A 6,443-nucleotide genomic window follows, 5' to 3' on the forward strand; every position below is an offset into this window, starting at 1 on the left:
GAGAGCAACTGCTTTGAAAAGGCTGAGGGCAAAGAATGTACAGATGTGCTTTACACAACTAATTTATGGATGGATTTTGATGAGAGTTGAATGAGTCCCTAATAGAATGTTTAAAAGAAAAAAATTGCCTCCTCATCCAATGTCACAATAACTAAATGTGGAAACCTAGGTATTATTCTAGATCTGCAGATGAAGTACAAGAAAATTAAATTAAATTATTTCCCCTCATTTCGAAAGTAGGAAGCAGGAGATCAGATGCCTGGTTAAGAAAGTAAACTCTACATTCAGGCTTCACAAATTTTTCTTTAAACAATTATCTTAATAATGACAAAGTTACACAATAAAGCAAATTAAAATAAAGACTGGACTAACAAGCACATTGCTCTTAGGTATTGTAAAGTCATTCAAATTATGACTACCTCGTACACAACGAAAGCAAATGCTGCCCAGGACTCTGCCATCCTCATTAGAAGTAGCGAGTTAAGTATTACTTACTTTCCATTTAATCTGTACATCTGCTGAGACTGGTTGAGAATCACAGCAACATGCAAGTCTCGATGAGAGATTGTAGTTGTCACCTAGATGCCATGACTGTGAATCAAACCTGCATCTCCCAGGTTGAAAGCAAGAATTCTACCACTTCATCATAAATGCCTTACCTCACACCTGAAAGTTATCCTGAATAATCTTTTTACAAAGTTATAATTACTCAAAGAAGCCAAAATATCTGCTGTAGTTGTTTCAGTGGGCACAATACAAATCCCTTGCAGTAATATCATTGCACAATGTAAGCATGAAGAAAAAGTTTTAATATATCTATATGTAAATGAATTTATAGAAACGTTGATTTGATCAAAGAGAACAGGAAACTTCTTCCCCATTTGTAGTTTGAACACACACATTACTCTATCAGAGATTCCACAGTTTGAGTAAGAGGGTGCAGAGAGTTTGAGGATGAGAGTATATGAATCAGAAAGAGCAAAATTACAATCTATATTTGAGCATTTGTAAATCCTGTGAAGTTAGGAATCGATTCTCTTATACCTTATTTTTAAGTTAATGCATGTAAAATATCACAGAGCAGTTGTAATAATGAAATAATGTAGTCTACATAGAATGCTAACTTGGTGACAATAGGTTTTCAGTACATAACAGCCAGTATGGTTTTATGCACACACACACACACACACACACACATACACACGTACACACACAAATAAACACACAAGCATACAGAAATTTTCTCTTTTCCAACAGGAAATTGATCGAAAATTTTAAAGATACTAGTAAATTATCCTTAGAGCTAGAGTATTAACTAAATGTCAACTCTTCTAAAAATTTGTGTACAGCTAACACCCCAGTCATTCACAACGTAATTGGGTTACGAGGAAGCATAGTTATGACAGTTCTTTTGCTGATGTTATCATGCTTGTACTAGTCCCAAGGCAAATAAAGAACAGATTAACCCAGAAACTAATAATCAAAGCAACCATAAAAAAAACTATTCTTAAAATTCGACATTCAGCTTATATCCGAACCAATTTATAAGATACTCTAGAACAAACCCCTGTCCTTTACTATTTGATAAAATGATAATTGTGAAATAGAAATATGAAAGAAGGTTTTGTCTTACCAGAAATTAAAAAGCCCATAGTTTGAACCCAGTATTTATCATTTATAAAGGGAGACATCTGACGGTGTAATATATGACAAATTAATAATTTATAAATTATCAAGGGTTCATGAGGAACAGGGGAGCGGGGAGGGAGGGAGAAAATGACGAGCTGATACCCAGCTCTCAAGTGGAGAGAAAATGTTTAGAGAATGAGGAGGGCAACGAATGCACAGATGTGCTTTACACAATTGATGTATGGATGGATTGTGTTAAGGGCTGTATGAGCCCCAATAAAACGATTAAAAACAATTCTTTGTCCAATGGACACAAAAAAACCAAACAGCCTCAAATGTTGATTTAAACATTTCATTAGGTCACGTGTTACCAGTAGAAATACAATGGAAAGTAATCACCTGGTAAAAATTTAAATGTTGCAAAAGTCAATTTGCTAATATGAAGTAAGAGTCATAGAGCTAGTCTGAGTCTGGGCCTTTTGAAGCTTTTCCATAGTTCTGGATAGCATTCTAAAGAATATATATTAGCAAAAAGAATGGTATACGGGTGTTTCAATTAGTAAAGAAGTATCTAACAAGTTTTTCACAACATGCACTCAGAATTACCATAAAGCCAACACATTTCTCATGGAACATGATATTTCATCTGGAATTGTGTTACCCGTCATGGTAATTGACCATTATTTTTCAAGGTGATGAATATCACTGTCAGAAAATAAAAGGGAATAGCCGTATGTTATTGAGAGCAGCCTAGGTACTTTAATTTCTGTTAGTTTAAAACAGTATGATCAAAATACAGTTCTTAAAATTACGTAAATTAAATAGAAAACACTGAAAGCTTTAGAGCACACCACCCTGCAAGTTAGTCCATTCCAGGGTCAAGGTACTAACCTGCTTCTGGTTCCACAGTCGACATTCAAATATCAACTAATGCTTCAATTACTGGTATAAGAAACTAGGCACGGGCAAAAGCCTTAGGGAATGCTGGGCTTCAGGGCTAATGGGAAACCATTTGAAGAAAACTGATGACAAAATACTTTCTTCATTGAGTACCTCCACACATGATTTATTTCCATATCTCAGGATAATTAAAACACTAAAACTAGGCTATGACCATTTAGAAAAAATGATACCCACCTTATAGTATGTTTATATCAAGAACTATCTCATATCTGAGAATTGTACTTAGCACTTACACTTTCAAAATATTCAGTGTGTAAAGAAAAATATGATAAAATTACAGCGAAGGGAATGTACTTTAAGAAATGGCTTGCCCCAGAAAATGGTATGCCGAAATTAACTTAACAGGCTTGACAATATCTAGCCGTGATGAAGTGAAATTATTTAATAAGGCTCTTTCATTTAGGTCTCTGTAAATCCCACCAATGAATTGGATGAGATTCGGCAAATAGAACAGGTGTACCACCATTGGAATGCAAGAGTCTATTTCAGTTGTCATTTCTTTGGCTATAAAAAGGAGTCATCTCAAAAGCAAGAACAGATAGAAATTCAAGAGCCATCAAGGAAGGAGAGCCAGTAGTGGCGCACATTCATGATCTCTGCCTGAAGCGACTGAGACCAGCGTCATCAGAAATTGAAGCACAGGGTTCATGAGTATTCAATGATATTACCATTCAGCAAGGAGATCATGAGATAGAACTTAGCTGCCCTGAGAGTATAAGAGAGGCAGAGCTGTTGTTAAGTGTCATCAAGTCAGTTCCAATCGACAGGGGCACTATGTACACCTGAAGGAAACACTACCCTATCCTGGATCATTCTCATAATTTTCTTAATCCTGAGTTCATTGTTGCAGCCACTGTTTCAATCCATCTCGTTGAGGGCCTTCCCCTTTTTCTCTGCCGTGTACATTACCAAGCATGATAGCACATTCAAAGTACAGAGTAAAAATCTTGTCATCCTTACTTCGGAGGAGCTTGGTTTCTGTACTTCTTTCAAAGCAGAATTGTTCGTCCTTTGGACAGAGAAGTTCAATAGTCTCTGCCACCACCATAATTCAAATCCGTTGTTTCTGTTTTGTCCAACTTTCTCTGTCCTACTTTCACATGGTTTAAAAATGTCTTGTGTAGCAAATTTTTGCATTGTAATGTATCATTGGTTCTTCTGACTGTTGGTTCCATGAATATTGACTGGGAATCCAAGCAAGGCAAAAGCCTTGGCAATTTCAATCTTTTCTATACTTATCCTCATGTTGCCTCTTGGTCCAGTTGTGAGGACTTGGTGTGTCTTTACATTTGTTTTAGATACTCTGTTCTAGAATAGAATTCAGAGGTATTCAGAATTTTATTTTACACCCAGTTCTGTCTTTTTTTCTTTCCTTTCAATGACTTCTGCTCTCCTTATATATGATGTTCCTGATGTCATCCTACAACTCCTTTCAAATCCTATTGACTCTGTCAAAGATGTTCTTGAGATGGTCTGTAAATAAATCTGGATTACATTCAAGGTCACATTTTAGGCTTTTTCATTTTGTAAAATTTTGGTGGCAGCCAATTACATCCCTATGCATGCCATGGAAGCACTACCCGGTCCAGTGCCATCCTCACAATTGTTTCCAGGTTTGAGCCATTGAATCAACCGTCTTGTTGAGTATTACGTTTGCTTTCACTGCATTCTACCAAGCATGATGCCGTGGGTCTGTACATACTGAAAAAGGGACTGGTCTATTTTCCAGGTACTGATCTATATTGAAAATATGTCCAAATACATAGGACAAAGTTTTACCATCCTTGCTCTAAGGAGAACTGTGGGTATTCTTCTAAGTTGTCCGTATTTGACATTTAAGGAGTGGATGGTACTTGCAATATTCTTCCCCAGCACCACAATTCAAATGCACGGATTCTTCTCCCGTCTTTTTATTGGTGTCCAAATTTCACATGCATGAGGTGATTGAAAATACCCTGGCCTGGGTTAGTATGACCTTAGTCCTCAAAATAAAGCCCTTGGTGTTCAACACTTTAAAGAGGGTTCTAGAGCATGTTTGCCCACGACCATGCAGCCTTTGATTTATCAACCGTTGTTTCCATAATGATTGATCATGGTTTCAAGCAAGACTACATCCTTGACAACATCAGTCTTTTTTCCATTTATCAAGATGATGTATAATGGTTAAGTTTTGAGGCTGGACTTTGTTTACAGAGAATAATAACGGCAATCTTTGATGTTTGTCAGCAAGTGCTTCATGTCCTTCTCGTTTTCAGTAAGCAGAGTTGTGTCACCTTTAACACAACATAATTTAACAAAACTTGAGTATAAACAAATCACAGATTGCTCCACAGCTGCTCATTACTTTTGTTTTGCTGATGAAATTGAGCATCTCCATTGTCATGCTCCAGATACACAGTGGATTTTACTTCTCTCTACTCCATCTAGCAAGATGAATATATAATTTTCATTTAAATTGTGTTTTTAAATACTTGGGATAATTAAATCATTAGACTTGCAACATGTTTCTATTATGTCTCCCGCATAAGTTGTTGAGACCAAGACCATATTCTTCAACTACTGTTTCTGTCCAACTTCTGCATTCCAATCTCAAGTAAATATAAATACATCTTGATTACATGCTTGATCAATTCCAGCTGAAGAGAACTGGTAGAATTATTTTTCTTCATAATTGTTTTCAGTGGTTGTTGTATATATTTGTGTAAATTCATATTAACATGTCTTCCTGGGAGGTGTGTAGATATTATTTCATTACAGAGTGCATTATTCTTTAAGGAAGACCTTGAAATGTTCTATTGATGATTAATGCCATCTCTTATTGCATTTGTTATCCTCTACATTGTCTACCAAGGGGTTTTCCAAGGCATAAAAAGCAGTTACATTTCATTTTTGCTTACTTATACCTATGTTGTTCATTTTTATGCATTTTGTTTCAGATTTTTAAATCATTTTATTGGGGGTTCATACAACTCTTATCATAATCTATACATACATCCTTTGTGTCAAGAACATTTGTACATTCATTCCTCTCATCATTCTCAAAAATTTGCTTTCTACTTGAGCCCTTGGTAACAGCTCCTCATTTCCCCCACCCTCCCCATTACCATCTCCCCCAGGAACACTTGATAATTTAAAAATTAATATTATTTTATCATATCTTACACCATCCAATGTCATCCTTCCCCCATTTCTTCACTGTCTGACCTCCAAGGAAGAGGTTATATGTAGATCCTTGTAATCTGTACCCTGTTTCTCCCTCACCTTCCCTCCACCCTCCCAGAATCGCTACTCACATCACTGATCCTAGGGGGTTCATCTGTCCTGGGTTGCCTGTGCTTCCAGTTCTTAACTGTACCAGTGTGCATTCTACAATTCAGCCGGATTTGTAAGGTTGAATTTGGATCATGATAGTGGAGCGGAGGAAGCATTCAAGAGCTAGAGGAAAATTGTTTCATCATTTCTACACTGTACTCTGACTGGCTCACTTCTTCCCTGCAGCCCTCTGCATGGGCATGTCCAATTTCCCACAGATGGCCCCTGGGTTCCCACTCCGCACTCCCCCTCATTGACAATGCTGTGACTTTTTTTTTGTTTTGTTTTGGTTTTTGATGCTTGAAAACTGATCCTTTCAATGCCTTATGATGTCATAGGCTGGTGTGTTTCTTCCATGTGGACTTCTTTGTTTCTCAGTTATCTTCCAGCCTATAGGATCCCAGACTCTATATCTTTTGATCACAGGGCATCATCAGCTTTCTTCACCACATTTGCTTATGCACCCACTTTGTCTTCAGCGAACATGTCGGGATAGGCTGGTGTGCTTCTTCCAGGTGGGCTTTGTTGTTTCTCAGCTA

The sequence above is a fragment of the Tenrec ecaudatus genome, chromosome 2, assembly GCF_050624435.1.
Source record: "Tenrec ecaudatus isolate mTenEca1 chromosome 2, mTenEca1.hap1, whole genome shotgun sequence".
NCBI lineage: Eukaryota > Metazoa > Chordata > Mammalia > Afrosoricida > Tenrecidae > Tenrec > Tenrec ecaudatus.